The following is a 20,498-nucleotide window of genomic DNA, read 5'->3' as shown; positions in this document are numbered from 1 at the left end:
CACCCTGGCACTCACAAACTCAGGAACAATTTTCATTTTAAAAAGACTTACCAAATAAACCAATTATGAATTGACAACAACACTTCCATTCAATGGCAGTCAGTGGGATTGGATAAAGGAGCCATTTTAAAATAGAAACATACCGTGTATGCAGAAGATAAAAGAAAATGGGATCGAAATGAAATTAGAATCTCCAAACTTTGTCATGTGGTGGCTTTACCTCAGTTACAATTTCATCAGAATGCTTTATTTTAAAATACATCATCACAGTTAAACAAGACAAAGTAAACCTGCGAAATTGTTCGTGAGGTACGGTCAAGGTCAAGGCCAAGGAAGGCCCACACTCTTCGCAGAGCACTGAGGTGCCCACGACAGGTTGAGAACATTTCTGAATGAGAAGCAACAATGGACGGTTCGCCAACCCACGGCAGGGTGGTGAGGGCAGGATTTTGGAATTCGTGCAAATCCATCCACAACTTTTTGAGAAGCCAAAGCTTCCAAGCTGCAGTCCAACACTTCGGCATCCAGTAATCTACTGCTATATTTCATTTTTGGCCCTTTCTCCCAATGGTGAAGAATCACTTTTAAAAATTCTCGTAGCCGGATCCGAATCCGGATCTTCACCAAAATATAACCATTTCGTCCTTGTCACATACGCTACATCTCGGCCAAATTTCATCAACATCCGTTCACAACTTTTTGAGACATCGTGTTTTATATCGTTTCTAGCCTTATTTCTCATTGGTAAAGAATCCTTCAAAAACACATAGTATCCCAATCTGTATTTTCACCAAAATCTAACGAATTAGTTAGATTCTGGTATTTTCACCAAGGGGGTCTTCACTCCTTCATTCCACTTCTTTTCTCCCGTCTCTGGAGCAAACTCCCACACTCCCTTCAATCCCACTCCTCCCTCCAGGTCTTTAAAACAGCTGTTCACCACCATCTCTTATCTTCCCCCATCCAAAACCTTGATCTTTTCCGCCCCCGCTAATTTCACCCCAGATCCACTTTTTTTTTGAAATACCAACTTCTTTCCTGGAAGTCCTTGCAGTGTCCTTGTGTTTTATACTTCTCCCACCACCACGCCCCCCCCCCCCCCCTTTCCCACGCCACCTCACCCCAAGCCCTCTCCCTCCCACAGATCTCCCGATGTCCCTGCTCTCAAATGTTGTGTTTGTGTGCTTCCCCTTCTCTCCCCATCTTGTCTACCACTCCCCTTGTTATATGTTTTGTGTGTCTGTTTGATTTTTTGTGTGATTAATGTTAGCTCTTTCACGAGCCTCGATCCTGTATAAAAATAATAATAATAATAATAATAAAAATTGGTCCTCGTCACACACCCAACCTGCCCACCAAATTTCATCGGAATCCATCCACAACCTTTTAAGACACCCTGCTCACAAACAGACACAGACAGGGATGAAAACATAACCTCCGTCCACCTTCGGTGGCGAAGAGAATAGGGGTCTCAACTTGTGAAAGAGCTGAGAGACAAATGGCAGCAGGTTCACAAACCACCGGAGGGTGAAGGGGGTGAACATTCACAAGGAGAAAGGAGTGAGGCCAAGGAGTTCTAGGGACTGCACTTCCTCCAGTGGCTGTCCAGAGAAGCGGTTTAGCCACTTTGATTGCCGACCCTTGTGAAGGCAATATGAGAGTGTGCGACTTGCCAGCATTGAACCTCATGTTCCAAGTAGCTATCCAGCAGCTTATCACATCCAGGTTTGAAGAAAGCGATTCAGCAGTAGCTAGCAACTGTGATACATTGTTCTGCACAGGGTGAAGTTGTGTTTCAAGATAAATTAGACAGATCAAGATTAATGTCGGTCCTACACAGAGAAGTGGTACACATGCTGCTGGTAACATTACACAAAAGGTATGTAAAAGGGTGTGTGTACAGGAAGGGACAGATTTGAGACCTTGGCCTTTTGTGTGAAGACCGAGTTCACGACCTCTGCTTTTTCTCGAGCAGTGTCCAAGCATGACTCTATCCTTTAGGAAGGAGGGCATGGAAGGGAGATGTGTGCCAGACACAGACCCGACGAGCTTCACTCAGCTTGGGAAGATGGAGCAAGGTTGGAGAACTTGGATGCCAGGTGAGCATGATGTTTGGCCCTGGCTCTTGATAGGACAGACATAGAATGTTCCAGGTTGTGCAGAGAAACAGCAGGCTGCCATCGGGTTTGCATTTCAGGATAATGCGAGTTGTGTTCTGGTGATCGCCTTAGCAAACACATTAGTCGGTGTACCAGGTTGACATAATGGACAGAAACGTTGAATGTGGGATGGAATGAACTTGTGAAGAATAGAAATTCATCTGTTGTGCAAGAAATTCCAGAAGCAGTAAATGTTACGAGGTGATATGATGATGGACCAGTCTTGACTAGAGAAAGAAGATTTTAGGCCAGACCAATCAGTCTTAGCCAAATGCCATGAAGGCCCATGCCTCAGGGGTTCTCTAGTAACCTCCAGACACCAAATTTCACAAACACGTGGTCAGAAGAGCCTAAAGGAGTTAAGGCACAGGACAAGTTTGAAGAAATGTTTGACACGGCAAGGCCCAATAATGTATGCTTGCCATTTGAGGAGATGTCCGTGTATTGGAAAGGAAACCGAATAAGACTGAATTTTCGAATAAGTATTAAGACCGAATAAGTACAATTATTTAACAGAAAGTCTCAGCTGCTCGGCAATGTACTGAAGTATGTGAAGCAAAAGCAAGCCAGATGGCATGGTGTCAATTATCTTTTTGGTCTTTATATTACATAGATAAGGAAGATGAAACAGGGGTGAGCAGAATGCAAATGTTTGCACAGAGAGCCTGGTATACCGAGTCATCTGCGTTAGAGGGTGGGGAGGAGGGGCAGCAGACCACACGAAGAAACAATACATTGTTAAGGTGAGGTGCATGAAGCCAGATGTACTCCACCGGGTTGGGAGAGACCAGTGAAGGGCACAGGTTGTGGGGAAGGGGGAAAGAACATACACAGCAACACCACCGCCAGTATGGGAATCCGGCATGTCAGTGAAGAGACAATAACCAGGGAGATACAGTTCAAGAGTCCAGGACGTCCTGGGAAATAAATGTCTTGACAATATGGACATCCTGTAATAATAAATAAATGTCGAAATAAAAATAAATGTCTAAATGGGGGAGGGGTCCATGTCATGAAGCTCCATGTCATGAAATTCTCGACAAATGATTATCATCTCCTCTTTACACATCACCGCTACATCAACAAGACAGAACATTTAACAAGGCGGAGACATATAGGAGGAAATAGATTACAATAGATCCCCTTTCCGGGGGAGATATGTCCATGAGGAGCACAACTTAAGGTTAGGGCATGGTCCCGATGCCTCGTGGCGAGTTTGGTTTGGATCTGTCTGGTGGTTTCTGAGAAGAAGATTTTTCAATGAAATACTGTACTGATATTTGGGGCAAAAACCCCCCTTTTACCTCCTTTTCAAGGGGCACATCCAGATGGGGAGCACAACCCCGTGAGACCTTGCTGTCCTGTTGGATCCTACCAAATTTTCCCATAACCGGTCGGGTAGGTTGTGAGAACACGTTTCAGTCAAATGTTAATGGACGTACGGACGAAACAAACGGCTGGACAACGAGACCCACTGAGGTTATTTCGTATAAATAACCTAAAAACTCTACCATATTATCGTTATGCACTGTGTTACGTGGTCCTCCCGGTAACTACCTGGTCTTGGTGACCCCCGGACCGTGGGAGGACCCTGCCAGAAAGATCTCTGATTTATACGCTTTCGTAGCGCAATCAATATGAAAGACACAATAATTCAAGTCAATAAGAAACCCCACACCAAAGATCTGGATTACTCAATAATATATTCCCCAATCAATCAACAACCATCAACAATCAATCATATTACTAAGATGGCCATCTCATATACTTCCCCCCTTTCCCCACTCACGACCCCTCAATGGTCACTGTCCCTCACAATGTCTCTGGGCCCCTCCAGACCAAGGTGAAGGTCGACTTCTCCGCACACGGGCGGTTGAACGAACCCCTGGCTGACGTGCTCCAAACGTGCACGTCGCGTACCGGGAACAGCTGCTGCAGCGCACACCTCCTTGCAAAGCAAAGAGGGCAAAGCAAAGCGCAGCTTGCAAAGCGCGCGAGGCCCAAGGTGCGACCCGTACGCGTCCTTGTAGATGTTGAGGAGAACGGTGCCGGATGCTTGGTTCCGTGCACGAACCCACGGCAACTTGACGCGTAACCGGTAGTTACCCCGCGCAGGTAACTCCTCTCGCCAGACGGGCTTTCAAACGCAGCGTTCTCCACGCTGCTCAATATCGACACCGCTCGCGTCGGAGCTGGGCGAGGAGCAGAAGATGGCCGCTTTCTCTCCGACCTCGTGTCTTTTTTTTCTTCTTCCGGTTCACCATCCCGTTTCCGGTCTCCTGTTATCCGGAGCCTCTCTAACCATTTAACCACAACAACCTTTAATAGAATAAACATTAATAAGCAATGACATGAATAGTAATTCACCTAAACCCGGAATCCGTAACACTCCCCCCCTTCAAGAAAGAAAGTTTGAACCCCGCGAAAACTTTCTGGGCCGGCCAACTTTGATAAACAAACCCGATACCCCAAATCATCAGTTCCCCCCGGGCACCATTATCGCATCTCAAAAATAAAGCAACAAACTTTCACCAAAACCCCCCAGAGATTCCAAGGTAATTCCCTCTAGACCAAGCGTCAACAACTTCTAGTTGCTCTTGGATGGAGGCCCAGCTGAGTACTCACTACATGGACGCCTTAAGGAATGTGGGGTTCACGGTTAGTCCGGGGAGGAAAGTTCATTACATGGACGCCTTTAAGAACGTGGAGTTCACGGTTAGTCCGTGCAGGAACGTTCCCTACCGGGACGCCTTTTAAGAATGTGGCGTTCACGGTTAGCCCGTGTAGGAGCCCAGGCTCGGCGGCTCCGCTATATATCGAGTGCTTCAACTTCTCTGGACTCCTAACAGTTACGGTGGGACCCCTTGTCCCAGCAGTCACCTGACTGGCGGTCTCCTTCTCGGCCAGTCCTCTGCCAATCATTCTTTCGGGAGATGCCGTAACTCTGGGAGCCTCCATAGTAATATAGGCTGCTGCCAACACCAAAATTACCGCCAAGTGGTCCTCTTCTGTAGACATCTCGACGCCTACGAAATGCCTTCCCTACTGTTATGGTCCGACCCTCCAAATCCTTACCATTCCAATTCTTCTCTGCCTCCCTGGCGTCTTTTGTGCTTGCAAACGTGACAAAGCCGAACCCTCTTGACCGTTGCGTTTCCCTGTCTTTTACCACCCGCACTTCCTCCAGCGGCCCATATCTGTTGAAGACAGAGGTCAGAACTTCTTCCTCTGTGTTGAAGTTCAGTCCCCCTACAAATAACTTGGCACTTTTGTCGCCATCCCGAGCTGGGGTGGTGTTATTTCCCCTGCGGTGCTCTTTACCCACCCTCGGGTTACCATAAATTTGCCCCCCGGCCAAATCATTTCCGATAATCACAGATACTCCCTCTACAGGAAGCGTGGCTTGTAAACCGACGGTGACCGGTCCTGACACCAAATCGGATTCCAAATGGATAACATGAAGTGGGGCACTAACACAGCCACCGATCCCTTGTAACCGAACCCTATCACCAGTTGCGGTACTCTTTGACAATGGCAAAATGCCTTCCAGCATTAAGGATTGATGGGCTCTTGGGTTAGTCAAGTCTCCCTCGAGTGAGACCAACCCCTCATAAATAAATGGTTGGTAACTCTTCTGTGGGCCATTTCTTACGCTTGCCATCGCATTCGGAGTTGTAATAGTCGGACTCCGCTCTGGGTTGTCCCTTTTCATGAGGTAACAACTGGACATCAAGTGTCCAGGTTTTTTGCAAAAGGCGCAAGTAGGCCCGGAGGAAAAACTCGTGGTCTGCCTCGGGCCCCCCGGAAAATAAGTTTGTCTTGGGCCCGTCGCCCTCTGATTTCGAACAGTTCGGGTATCAGCGTTGTCCCCATAATCATCTCGAGGCCGCCGCCATGTATTGTCGTTCTCCGCACCTGCTGTTCCACAACTCCCCTGCGGAAATCTAGGCGAGGAGTTAGGTTCGTGGACCCTTATCCGGTGTGTTAAGGCATAATCATCTGCCATGGTGGCTGCGTCCCACAACTTCGGTACTTTCTTTTCCTGCAGGTACACTTTGATGTCCTCGTGGACACACTGTTGAAATTCCTCCACCAGGATCAAGTCACGCAATGCTTCGAAGTCGTTCCCGACTCCTTTTGACTCACACCACCGATCAAACTGTTTTCTTTCACTCTGGCAAACTCCACATGGGTCTCACTCTCCCTCTTCCTGGCATTCCTGAATTTTTGCCGGTAAGCTTCAGGGACCAACTCATAGGCTTTGAGGATGTGCTTCTTCAATACCTCATAATCTGCACATTGGTCCATTGGTAGCGCCGAATAAATCTCTTGAGCTTTACCCACCAGCACACTTTGCACTAGTATGGTCCAGGCCTCCTCCGGCCAGTTTAACTGTCGAGCCACTTTCTCAAAGTGTGGAAAAAATTGAGTGACTTCCTTTTCACTGAAGGGTGGAACCAGCCTCACATGTCTGCCCACATTCCAGGTGTTCTGGCTAGGTGTCGGCCCAGTCAGCAAGGGTGGTACCTCTCTCCGTTCTCTTTTTAACTCCAGCTCCTTGAATTTAATTTCTTGCTGAAGCTCCATGTCACGTTCCTTTAATTCCCTTTCGGCTTTTCTCTCCTCTGCTTCGAGTTCCCTTGCAGCTCTCCTCTCCTCTGCTTTTCTCCCTTCTAACCTTTCCTGGAGTTCTCGTTCCACTCTCCTTTCCTCTGCTTGTTTCTCTTCTCTCCTCTCTTCTGCTTTCCTTTCCTCTTCTGATCTTTCCTTTTCTGCTTTCCTTTCTTCTTCTGCTCTTTCCTTTTCTGCTTTCCTTTCTTCTTCTGCTCTTTCCTTTTCTGCTTTCCTTTCTTCTTCTGCTCTTTCCTTTTATGCTTTCCTTTCTTCTTCTGCTCTTTCCTTTTCTGCTTTCCTTTCCTCTGTTTTCATCCTTTCTAACCTTTCCTGGAGTTCTCGTTCCACTCTCCTTTCCTCTGCTTGTTTCTCTTCTCTTCTCTCTTCTGCTTTCCTTTCCTCTTCTGCTCTTTCCTTTTCTGCTTTCCTTTCTTCTTCTGCTCTTTCCTTTTCTGCTTTCCTTTCTTCTTCTGCTCTTTCCTTTTCTGCTTTCCTTTCTTCTTCTTTTAACCTTTCCTGGAGTTCTCGTTCCACTATCCTTCCCTCTGCTTGTTTCTCTTCTCTCCTCTCTTCTGCTTTCCTTTCCTCTTCCTTGATCCGTTCCTGGCTCCGTAATTGCAACTCCAGTTTCCGGAGCTCAACGTCTTCCGGCTCTTCGGGTAGCCACTCCCAGGCTAACTCGTCCCATGTTCCTAATCCCACCATAGATTGTATCACCGCGGTCTGCAACTCTGCCTTCCTCAAATTAGTTCGGACCTCCAAGTTAAAATGTTTGGCCAATTTCAAGAGGTCCGCTTTTAGTAACGCTCGGAACTGTGCCTCACTAGGTGTTACCGCAAAGTTCTGTGCAACAAACGCCATGGTGACTATCGTTAACACCTGTTAACCTTCACCCAAGACTTTACCACAATTTCTCAAAAATGTACCAATTAATAATTAATTAATAAATTTTAATTAATAAAAATTATTATTTTATTATGTTATACAATTTTAGATCCCGGAATTCAATTGGACGAGCCCCCAATTTCTGTTACGTGGTCCTCCCGGTAACTACCTGGTCTTGGTGACCCCCGGACCGTGGGAGGACCCCGCCAGAAAGATCTCCGATTTATACGCTTTCGTAGCGCAATCAATATGAAAGACACAATAATTCAAGTCAATAAGAAACCCCACACCAAGGATCCGGATTACTCAATAATATATTCCCCAATCAATCAACAACCATCAACAATCAATCATATTACTAAGATGGCCATCTCATATACTTCCCCCCTTTCCCCACTCACGACCCCTCAATGGTCACTGTCCCTCACAATGTCTCTGGGCCCCTCCAGACCAAGGTGAAGGTCGACTTCTCCGCACACGGGTGGTTGAACGAACCCCTGGCTGACGTGCTCCAAACGTGCACGTCGCGTACCGGGAACAGCTGCTGCAGCGCACACCTCCTTGCAAAGCAAAGCGGGCAAAGCAAAGCACGGCTTGCAAAGCGCGCGAGGCCCAAGGTGCGACCCGTACGCGTCCTTGTAGATGTTGAGGCGAACGGTGCCGGATGCTTGGTTCCGTGCACGAACCCACGGCAACTTGACGCGTAACCGGTAGTTACCCCACGTAGGTAACTCCTCTCGCCAGACGGGCTTTCAAACGCAGCGTTCCCCACGCTGCTCAATATCGACACCGCTCGCGTCGGAGCTGGGCGAGGAGCAGAAGATGGCCGCTTTCTCTCCGACCTCGTGTCTTTTTTTCTTCTTCCGGGTCACCATCCCGTTTCCGGTCTCCTGTTATCCGGAGCCTCTCTAACCATTTAACCACAACAACCTTTAATAGAATAAACATTAATAAGCAATGACATGAATAGTAATTCACCTAAACCCGGAATCCGTAACAACTGCATTATGGGTAACAGCAGACTGATGACGAGCAATCATTCCATCACACTCGAACACCATATGTTAGGTATGAGTAACACAACATCGCCCATCTCTCTGCTACTTCATTACTTTTTCTGGAATATTAAAGTCAGTATACATTTTATTGACCGATGCTAAGTAGTGGACATGTAATAGTGGACATAAGTAATATGATTCAATGTATTATCACAAAATGGAATGTATGATGAGTTGTAACTATGTTATAATACATTAAATCCTCTAGCCATATGGTGAGTAAAGTTTGAGTAGTGATGTTGCATTGATGGGTTGACTGCTTGGACACAACTGAGGTTAAGGATCTACTGATGTAGGTAATCTAATGATGTGGATCCATGACCAAGGTTGTGGGTCTACTGATGAATGTAATCTACTGATGTGTATCCGTGACCGAGGTTGTGGATCTACTGATGTAGGTAATCTACTGATGTGTATCCATGATCAAGATTGTGGATCTACTGATGTAGGTAATCTGCTGATGTGGATCCATGATCGAGGTTGTGGATCTACTGATGTCGGTAATCTACTGATGTGGATCCATGATCGAGGTTGTGGATCTACTGATGTAGGTAATCTGCTGATGTGGATCCATGATCGAGGTTGTCGATCTACTGATATACGTAATCTACTGATGTGGATCCATGACCGAGGTTTTGGATCTCCTGATGAATGTAATCTACCGACGTGGATCCGTGACCGAGGTTGTGGATCTATTGATGTTGGTAATCAATTGATGTAGATCCGAGACCGAGGTTGTGGATCTACTGATGTAGGTAATCTTCTGATGTGGATCCATGACCAAGGTTGTGGATCTACTGATGTAGGTAATTTTCTGATGTGGATCCATGACCAAGGTCGTGGATCTACTGATGTAGGTAATCTACTGATGTGGATCCATGATCGAGGTTGTGGATCTACTGATTTAGGTACTCTACTGATGTGGATCCATGATCGAGGTGTGGATCTACTGATGTAGGCAATTTGCTGATGTGGATGCATGACCAAGGTTGTGGATCTACTGATGTAGGTAATCTAATGATGTGGATCCATGATCGAGGTGTGGATCTACTGATGTAGGTAATCTGCTGATGTGGATCCGTGACCGAGGTTGTGGATCTATTGATGTTGGTAATCAATTAATGTAGATCCGAGACTGAGGTTGTGGATCTACTGATGTAGGTAATGCACTGATGTGGATCCGTGACTGAGGTTGTGGACCCGCTGTTTGGAGAGGTTCAGTCTTGAATGGATCAAAACCTCGGGGAAGAATAGTGCCCAGCTGGTGATCCTTGCAGTCGTGAAACCAGTCAATTGCATGCAGGCTAAGGTTATTACTTTAGGTAAGGGGACTATGTTTTGAGGTTTAAAATTAAAATGAAGTTGAACATCGGGTTTCGTGAAATTAACATCATTTGCAGTAATCCATAAAATTACATTATATTTTAGGAATAGCCGATACTATACAATTAATTAAAAATGTATGTTTGTTTGTGTGTGTGTGTGTGTAAGTGATATAATTATGAGGAACAGAAATGAAAAAAACGAGATGCGTGTGTGTTAGTTAATTGCTTCGCCGCTCAAACAAGTCCTACCCAGGCCTGCTGAGAGGCCTATGTACTGGGATTACCAAGTCTATATATGGTTCGCTTCTGCTTCAGATTGTGTCCCCCTGCCCCGCCACTACTCCCCCATCTCTCAGACGATGCATCTCCAACTGCGCCGAGGCATCTCCAACTGCGCCGTGTCATGCATGCCTACAGATGCCTCATTTAGCCTTCCAGAGGTTTTGTTTTCCCTTTCGAATTGGCGACCAGTGGTGATGACATTATCGTAAGCAGATGGTCCATTTTTTAAACTCGCATGATGCCGTCTGACCTTCATGTAAAAGACTCGCCTATAAAGTCGACTTTGCATCCCGAGCTTGCTTTGGTGTTTCTTGTGCAAGCAATTCCAGTAACGGGCGTTTTGTGCTCCTCTATAATGAAGTTATTGGTTCGGCGAGATCGATTAAACAACCCGACGTGAAGGAGAAATGATGGTTTATTCACGACAAAGACTCTCTCGTACAGTGTGTGAATCATAAATCTTTAAAAAGTGCACATGCTTTTTCCATTTTGAGAAACTTTTCTCTTGTGCTTTTGACTTTTCTCTTTTTTTCTCTTTAACGATGTCATCAGTCCCTTCATTATGACGTCATCATAATTCGACAAGTACAACGCTTGATGTGATCAGTATGGGAAAAAAAATATTCTCTGAAACTGTTCGTCCGATTGACAAAATTTTCACCATAGGAGCACCTCCTCCCTGTAGAATTTTGTAATGATAATTATGACGTCATAGGCCACGTGGTACAGGCGCCATCTTTGAAAAACCGAAAAACGTTGCACTTCTATATCTCCGAAACCGCTCTATGGAACAATTTTAAACATGATGCGTTGTCCAGTACTCCCCATAGGGAATAAGATATGTTAATGATGATGTCATCAGTGCCTTCGATATGACATCATAATTCGACAAGTATAACGCTTCATCCGACCAGTATGAATTTTTTTCTCTGCAACTGTTGGTCTGATGGACACAAAAGTTTCACCATAGAAGCACCTCCTCCTCCAGAATATTTCAATAATATTCATGACGTCATAGGACAAATGGTACAAGCACCATCTTGAAAAAAACCAAAATAAAAACCTTGCACCTCTATATCGCTGAAACCGCTCCATGGAAATAATTGAAACGTTGCTCATTGTAAAGAACTCCGCATGTGGAATAAGTTTTGTTAACGATGACGTCATTGGTGCCTTATTTATGACATCATAATTCGACAGGGACAATGCTTAGTCTGATCAGTTTGAAATTTCGAACAGATCTACACAACAATTATATTAGAGAATGTGAATTTATGATGTCATCTCTCACGTGGTCTGGCAGCCATATTGGATTTAAAAAAACCCTTCAAAACAGTAGAGTTGGCTGGCACCAAGTTGACTGCGTGGATACGCATTCTATGAATACCATCTAGTTTTAAATGATTTAACAGACTCATCGTTTCGTTCAAATTTGTGTTTGAAGGAAATCGATTATTAGCTTTCCAACAGCACCATTTTTATTCTCCTATGACAGCAGGAACCCTTTAGAACAAAGTGCGGCACACACAAGAATGATATAAACTCACCTTTGGGTTTGACATGCGCAATTATCCGAGGGATCACCACGGTATGCGCAAGATTCCGATGGTGCACGTGTTGGTGGCCTGTAATAAGTGTGCACATAATGGCTAAGTTTATGAGACAGCAGCCCAACAAAAGGCTATTACAAGCAATTATTCAAGGCAAGAGGTTAAATCTGACATTAGCCAGAGGCCTGGGCGGAAAGCTTCAAAAGGGAAGGGACAATAATCTAGCTCGAGCTCCTGTTATGGGAGAATGGAAATGACGAACGAATGCAGCATAGCAGTAGAAATGTGGGCGCCAAGTGCTCTTATGACATTAATTACACTGAAGGTCCAACCTGCACCACAAAGCCGACTTGATTACCCTGGTACAATGCAAGAAATCACAAAGCTATTTTAACACTCTCAAATCAAACGGCACTTTGACAGAGCAAATATTTAAAGGTGCGCTTTTTCATTGGCATACACCACTCATACAGGAAACACTTTGCATCCGGCTTTGATGAACAATGGCAATTCAAACACACTCAGTAAAACCGTGGGATTGGCTGCAAACAAAATGGTTCCGTTTCATTCACACGGAGTGGTGCATTAGCTCTCTTCCAAACCGGCATTTTGGACCAAGGCGTCAAATATGGCTTTTTCATTTCCCCAATACTCGTGGTACGAACAGGAATTGCGATTCTCAGCATTGTAGCCACAGACTGGAGCCAAACATTTCAGGACACATGAGGACAGGGTGGCATCCACTGCACAAGATGCTAGATGGCAGCCCATTGGTGGACAGCACTTGCATTAAGCATCAATCTCAGACAACTACTGTGGTTAGTACATCTACAGTAATCTTGTTGAACCCCATTGTGAGTAATCAAACAATTTTTCAAGCTGAAATTCAGTTTGGCTTCCTCCTTACAATGAAAGCATTGCCTTTTTGGAATTTTGTGTGGATTTTTTTTCCCCCCAATGTGCATTTTAGACTTTTTATTACAAGGAAAGGCAACAACGACGTTGACAATTATTTTACTTTATCAGGCTTGGGAATTTTATTTATTTATAATGAAAATGATACAACAAACAACAACATGCATTTTAAGGCCATTTTCCCTGCTAGAGCGGGGGTTAGCCTTGCAGTCCCCATGACAATATTCTCCATTTTGCCCTATTTTCTGCATCTCTCCTTGTTAACCCACTTACCCGCATTTCTTCTTCCACCATCTTTAGACAACTTTAGCCATCCAAGCAAGCTTATTGCCTTCCAAGCTCTAGCCATCTTTAGCTCACATATTATGAAAATAATACAACAGATGTATTTAACCTCATTTGGCCACAAAATGTCTAAGGAGCAAAGTATCGCCTTTGAATGCATGTTGTGTGCTCCTTCCGTCCACTTGCGCCCTCGCAAACATTACTCTTTGCCTTGTTATTAACTAGCGGGGGTATGTCTGGTGCTGTTCTAATCCTGTTGGCAGTTTCGAGAAATAAAAATGTTTATTTTCTATTTTTTGTGGGGGCCTAAAACACTTCCCCACCCAATAAGACTAAGGGATAGGGTCTGAGATCAATTAATATTACCTTTCACATAGCTAAAATAGAACTGCCCTTAGAGGCCATTTTTCCCCACAGAACGGGGGTTGGCCTTTTTCGGGCACCTTAGTCCCCTTTTTTGAACCAATGTTTTATGGCCGGATGCCCTTCCTGCCACCAACCCTGTTAGTCGCCTCTTGAGACACACAGGGAACTACCAGTGAACTGGTACTCAATTTGCCGACCTTGGAAGAATGACAGGCTGAGTCAACCCCCCTGGCGTTAATTCAGCGATTGACCGGGATTTGAACCCAGGATCCTAGGATCCCAAGCCGGCACCCTAACCGCTAAGCCAACACCAGGCTTGCACATAGATACAATGGCTTAGGCATTATAGGGCGATTTGCATAAACTACCTCCCGGCTCTCACTGATGATCATCTGAAAGTTTGATAAAGAGATCCGTTCGGCCATCTCCGAGAAAAATGGCGACACACACAGAGACAGACAGACAAACATCTCTCTTCTAGTTCAGATAGGTCACAACATTCAAAGGATTGGCGTTGATAGGTGGGGGATTGGGGGGACATATACCCCCACCCCCAGTTTTTTGATGAGGGGGGATTATCCCCCATACTTTCTAAGTGAATACAATATAAAATGCGTTGCTCTGTACAATCCACACAGGCCCGGGTGTGGGATGTTCTCCAAATACAACATATAATTTTGTAAAAATCAACATTAACTTTCCCGAAATAGGTTCTCTTAAAAATAAAATTTTGAAAAAAAAAGAAAAAAAGATGCATCGCACAAAGAGACAACAACATTTCAACAGAAAGCGTGATGCGAAACAGGAGATTTCCAACCATTACATAAAAGGAACCAATCACACACAGCACAAAGCGACTATCAAAATGGCCAACGCATTTGCTACTTCAATAACCAAACAATCAAAACGCATCCAAAATGGCATTGTAGAGTCGAACGCATGAAATTTCGACCAACTTCACCACAACGAACGATATGTTGAACAATCCATTTCAAAATTGGACAGTTTAGTGCCCTTCCCAAGTTACTGAGTCATAAAGAGTCACAGTCACAAAGTCATAGTCATAAAAATCATAAAGAATCATTAATATTGTCTTCAGCTGGGTTTTGACACAAATTTAGATGAGACAAAAACGTGATATCTGTTGCTTTTAAAGGAGTAGAACCAAAATAATTTGTTAATCCACATGGTTCGTTCAAAAGGTTGGCAGGATGGCCTAAGCCCTAAAGGTATGCATACTCTACTCTAAGCTTTTTTTCTTTTTTTTTTTTCTTTTTTTTTTTGTATACTGAATCGAGGCTCGTGAAAGAGCTAACATTTACTTCACAAACAAATCGACCAGACAAACAAAATACACAAAAAGAGGGACCGGAAGACAAGATGGGGAGAAAAGGGGAAGCACACAAACACAACATCCGAGAGCAGGGAGATGTGTGGAAGGGAGAGGGCCCGGGGGGAGGAGGCATGGGAAGGGGGGGGGGGGGGGGGGAGAAGTATAAAGCACAAGGACACCAAGGACTTCCAGGACAGAAGTTGGTATTTCAAAAATGGGAATTGGGGTGAAATTAGCAGGGGTAGAAAAGATCAAGGTTTTGGATGGGGGAAGATAAGAGATGGTGGTGAACAGCTGTTTTAAAGACTTGGAGGGTGGAGTGGGATTGAAGAGAGTGAGGGAGTTTGTTCCAGAGGCAGGAGAAAAGAGGAATGAAAGAGTGAAGGTGAGCAGAGAGTCTTGATTTTGGCAGTTTAACCAAAAGAGGGTTGCAGGCAGATCTTGTGCGACCTGTAGGAATATTTGCGGGACAGAGCCCAGAGAGAGCTGGGGGGGCAAGGCCAGAGAGGAGTCGGTAGAAGACGGAAAGACCACCAACCTGCCTGCGGTGAGTGAGTGAGAAGCCCTTGGAGTTAGCTTCATCGCGGGAGATTCCAATGATTCTGAATGCTTTGGTTTCAACAGCGCGAAGGCGAGCTAGGTGTGAGGCAGGAGCACCAGCCCAGAGGGTGAGAGCAGTATTCCATTGAGCTGTGGATGAAAGCCTTGTATGTGGTGAGGAGCTCAGGTGTGCCAAGGAAGGACTTCGCACGACGGAGGATGCCCAGTCGGCGACTGGCTTTGGAGGCCAGATTTGAAATGTGGTTTTTCCAGGAAAGATCATGGCAGATAGTGAGACCCAAAAGCTTGAGTGACAGAACTTCTTGGAGAGGATTATTCAGAAAGTGGATGGGAGGGTTGTCCAGTCGGTCTTTTCGGAGAGACATCGTAAGAGTGTGAGATTTGTCAGGATTGAAAGACATGTTCCACTTGTTTGCCCAGTCTGTGATTTTGTCAAGGTCTGCAGAGAGAGAGGAGGCTGCAGACTGCCGATCTGAGGGATGAAGAATGGAGCGACAGAGAGTAGAGTCGTCAGCAAAGAGATAGAGAGGATTTTCAAGAGAGTCAGAGAGATCATTGATGAAGACCAGAAAAAGCACAGGGCCCAGAACACTGCCTTGGGGAACTCCAGCCTGAACAGGAAGAGGAGATGAGAGAAACCCATTCAGGGCCACACGTTGACTACGACTAGAGAGGAAGTCCGCCAGCCATGCGTGGAGATTTCCATGGATACCAAAAGAGGAGAGTTTGGTGAGCAGAGCCGGGTGCCAGACTGTATCGAAGGCACGTGATATGTCAAGGGAGACTGCTCTAATTTCCTGTTTGGCATTGAGGACCTCCATCCATTGTTGAGAAAGCAGAAGCAGCATGTCCAGAGTGGAGTGTCCAGGTCTGAAACCAAATTGATGATCAGAGATCAAGCCATTGGAGAAGAGGAAAGATTTCATATCTGAAGCAATGATGGATTCCATGACCTTGCTGATAATTGGGAGAAGGCTGATTGGTCTGTAGTTGCTGGGATCTGTTTTTGCACCTTTTTTGTGCAAAGCGGTGATATTGGCAGATTTTCAAGCAGATGGAAGATGACCTTGAGCAAAAGAGAGGGTGAAGAGAACAGAGAGAGAGAGTGAAAGAGCGGAAGAACATGATTTTAGGACCCGTGGGCTGATGCCGTCAGGTCCAGTTGCAGAATCAGAGTCGAGGGTTGACAGATACTTTTCCACCTTGTCAGGAGGAAAGGACACAGAGTCCAGGAGCAGCTGGGTACGACTGGGTACGGTGGGTACAGAGAGGGATGGGTTTGGGACACAAGATTTAGAGGCAAACACAGAGTTGAGGCATTCGGCTTTTTCACGTGCGGAGTCAGCCGTGTGGCCATTTAAGGTGAGGGAGGGGATGGAGGGGGAACAAACACCAGAAACAGATTTTACCAGACGCCACCAGGATTTGGAAGAGGGAGCAAGATAAGAGAGTTAGGTCCTGAGGACGGAGAGATATTGTTTCCTGGCTCTCCTGAGGGTGGACACACACTTGTTTCGGGCTTTGTGAAAGGAAATGAGATTTCCTTCCGTTGGATTTGCTTTCCAGGAGACGAAAGCAAGTTGTTTCTGGGCAATAGCCTCACCACAAGATTCCGTGTACCATGGACGGGAGGAAGGGTATGACAACTGAAGACGAGAAGGGATAAAACTGTGCATGAGAGAGAGCAATTTACTTTGGAAGAATTCCCAGGATGAGTTGATGTCAGAGACAGTAGAGATGGGAGACCAGTCCAGATGATTGATGGCTGCTTGAAGACCGTGCCAGTTGGCCTGAGTGAAATGCCAGACTCGTCGACGCTGAGGAGGCTCTCTGAAAATGGTCAGAGAGATGTCCACTTTAACAAGCACATGATCAGAAGAGCCGATTGGAGCAGAAGAAGAGCAGCAGACATTTTCAGGGAAGTTAGTCATAACCAAGTCCAGAAGAGAAGATTCTCCGTTGACTGAGATCCGGGTTGGGAAATTGACAGATTGTGTCAGTCCCAGTGAGTCACAGAAGTCCTTTGCTGAAGAGCCATGGCTGGTGAGAGAGGTACCCACCCCCAGCCAACTGGCATGGTGACAGTTGAAATCACCACATATGAGGAAGAGAGAGTTGGGATGGGTAGATAGAAGTTGGTCCATATTATCAGACAGCGAGATGTAGATGGAGTCATCACTGTTTGGTGGACGGTACAACACGCATATGAACAAAAGGTGGGAGCGAAGGGGAAGCCGTAGCCAAAGGTATTCCTGGGGGTGAGGTGGAGAGAGGGCAGTGCAGGGCGAGTGAGGAAGAGAGTTTTTTTATAAAGATAGCAGCCCCACCTCCAGAACGAGGCTCAGGTCTATCATACCGGAGGAGGGAGTAACCTGGGAGAGATACCAAGGAATCAGAGACATCATGAAGGAGGAAGGTTTCTGTTAAGCAGATCACGTCTGGTTTGTCAGAAGCAACCTGTATGGAGAGATCAGTTAAGTTTGAGCGAAGGCCCTGGATGTTTGAGGTCCATACTGTTAAGGAAGAGTTAGGGGGAGCATCGGATACAGAACAGGGGGGGGGGGGGGAGCGGTAGGGCAGGATGTGGAAGAGGAGGAAGAGGTAGGGAGAGCTGTTGCAGGTGTGTCAGAGATTACAGAATAGCTTGGAGAAAGGGAAGAATGGGGCGAACAAAAGGTTTGATGGTGTTTGGGTGAGGCGCAGTGAGGTGTTATTTGAGGAGGGGGAAGAGTGAGGCAGAAGGTTGAGGAAGATGAAGGTGAAAGTTGGAAGGGGGAAGAAGCGGGGAGGACGCTTTGAGGAGGAGGGGTGAGAGGGGAGTCTAGGAGGGGAGGAGTGAGGGAGAGTCTCGGAGGGGAGGGGTGTGGGGTGAGTTTAGGAGGGAAGGGGCAGGGGGGGAGATTTGAAAGGGATAATAATAATAATAATAATTCATTTATTTTGTATAGCGCTTTTCCAGAAGCCCAAAGGCGCTTTGACAGAGTGGAAAACATAATGCATAACAATACATGAAAACAACAATTGCAAAAAGACAAGAATCAAGAAAACAAACAGCAGCGATATACGGCATATATATAAGACAAGAATCAAAAAGACAAGACAAGAATCAATAGGGAAATATTTAAAGCAAAAGGAGGGAGAAGGAGAAGAGATAGTCAGGGGTTAAATGCTGTGGGTTGAATGTTGAATGCAGCGTTGAACAGGTGGGTCTTTAGTGATGTTTTGAATGTGGTGAGTGAGGAGGAGTCTCTGATGGTGTGAGGTAGTGAGTTCCAGAGGGTGGGAGCAGCGATGGAGAAGGCCCTGTCCCCCCAGGATCTGAATTTGGTCCGGATGGAGGGGGTCAGGAGGTTGGTACCAGCAGAGCGGAGGTTGCGGGTGGGAGTGTGTCTGGAGAGGAGGTCAGCCAGGTAGGATGGGGCCAGGTTATGGAGGGCTTTGTATGTCAAGAGGAGGATTTTGTACTGGATTCTCTGGGGGATGGGGAGCCAGTGAAGCTTGTAAAGGACGGGGGTGATGTGGTCACGGGTCCGGGAATGAGTGAGTAGACGGGCAGCGGAGTTCTGAATGTATTGGAGTTTATTGGTGATTTTTGAGGGTGAACCATAGAGGAGGCTATTGCAGTAGTCCAGACGGGAGGTGATGAAGGCGTGGATGAGGGTTTCTGCAGCCGTGGAGGAGAGGGATGAGCGGAGACGGGCAATGTTTTTCAGGTGAAAGAAGGCTGACTTTGTGATCTGTTTAGTGTATTTGTCGAAGGAAAGGGTTTGGTCAAAGATGACGCCAAGATTCCGGATGTGAGGGGAGGTGGATACTGGGATACCGTCGATGTTGAGGGCAAAGTTATGGGTGGATTTTGTGAGCGTTTTTGGGCCAATGATGATTATTTCAGATTTATCACAGTTAAGCTTGAGGAAGTTGATTTGAAGCCAGGATTTTATTTCAGTGATGCAGTTTGTCAGGATAGAGTGGGTGTCGGTGGAGACGGACTTGGTGGAGATGAAAAGCTGGATGTCATCAGCGAAGCAGTGGAATTGGAGACCATGACGGCGGATTAAGTGACCGAGCGGGGACAGGTAAAGGATGAAGAGGAGGGGGCCAAGAACTGAACCTTGGGGGACACCTTGGGGGAGGGGAGCAGTGGGGGATTTGCAGTTATTGATGGAGATGAACTGGCATCTGTCAGAGAGGTATGATTTAATCCAAGAGAGGGCAGTGCCGGTGACGTTAAAGGTGGATTCAAGTCGGGTGAGGAGGATAGTGTGATCGATGGTGTCAAAGGCAGCGCTGAGGTCGAGGAGGACGAGAATGTTGAGGTTGCCAGCGTCAGAGGAGAGGAGAAGGTCGTTGGTGATTTTGAGGAGAGCAGTTTCAGTACTGTGGTTGGAGCGGAATCCGGATTGGAATGTTTCATACAAGTTATTGGCAGAGAGATGATGTTTGAGTTGAGTGGCTACAGCGCGTTCCAAAACTTTTGACAGAAAGGGTAGGTTGGAGATGGGTCTGAAGTTGTTTAGGGTGTCAGGGTTTAGACCAGGTTTTTTTAGAATGGGGGTAACAGCAGCAATTTTGAGGGAAGGTGGGACGATGCCTGTAGACAGGGAGGAGTTTATTGTTGCAATGATAAGTGGAGAGAGAGCAGGGAGGGAGGCTTTGACAAAGCTGGAGGGGATGGGGTCAAGAGTGCAGGTGGCAGTTTTCATTCCTATGAGGAGTTCAGAGAGGTCAGTAGGAGAGATTGGGGAGAACCGAGACAGGGGATGGCAGGACAAGGGGGGGCAGGTGGTTGGAGGGGGAGCGGGTGTGGCGGTGGTCAAGCTGTTGTAGATGTTGTCAATTTTGCGTTGGAAGAAAGAGAGGAAGGAGATGCAGTTGTCTACTGTGAATGACTGGGTGGTGGTGTTCAGGGGGCGGAGGAGTTTGTTTATTGTCGAGAAGAGTGCTTTTGGGTTTCCGGAGCCAGAGTGGATAATTTGAGAGTAGTAGGCAGAGCGGGCGCGGGAGAGGGCATCTTTGTAGTGTTGTATGTGGTCCTTGTAGGCTTGGGAGTGAACTGTGAGACCCGTTTTATTGCGGAGTCTTTCAAGTTGGCGAGCACGAGTTTTCATCAGGTGGAGTTCAGGGGTAAACCAGGGAGCAGAATGGGTGAAAGAAACTGTTTTGGT

At 46.2% G+C, this 20,498-nt stretch overlaps 1 protein-coding gene across 1 annotated transcript in view; it reads right to left on the bottom strand.

Moving 5' to 3' along the window:
* The window catches only part of LOC137430265 (inactive phospholipase C-like protein 2), a gene marked incomplete in the record, with an annotated part of 270,693 nt that overhangs the window by 27,486 nt on the left and 222,709 nt on the right, over positions 1-20,498 (bottom strand).

This window comes from Myxine glutinosa, chromosome 6, assembly GCF_964187855.1.
Source record: "Myxine glutinosa chromosome 6, kmMyxGlut1.1, whole genome shotgun sequence".
NCBI lineage: Eukaryota > Metazoa > Chordata > Myxini > Myxiniformes > Myxinidae > Myxine > Myxine glutinosa.
Note: the sequence above shows the minus strand (reverse complement) of the source record. Positions and strands in the feature narration are given on the sequence as shown.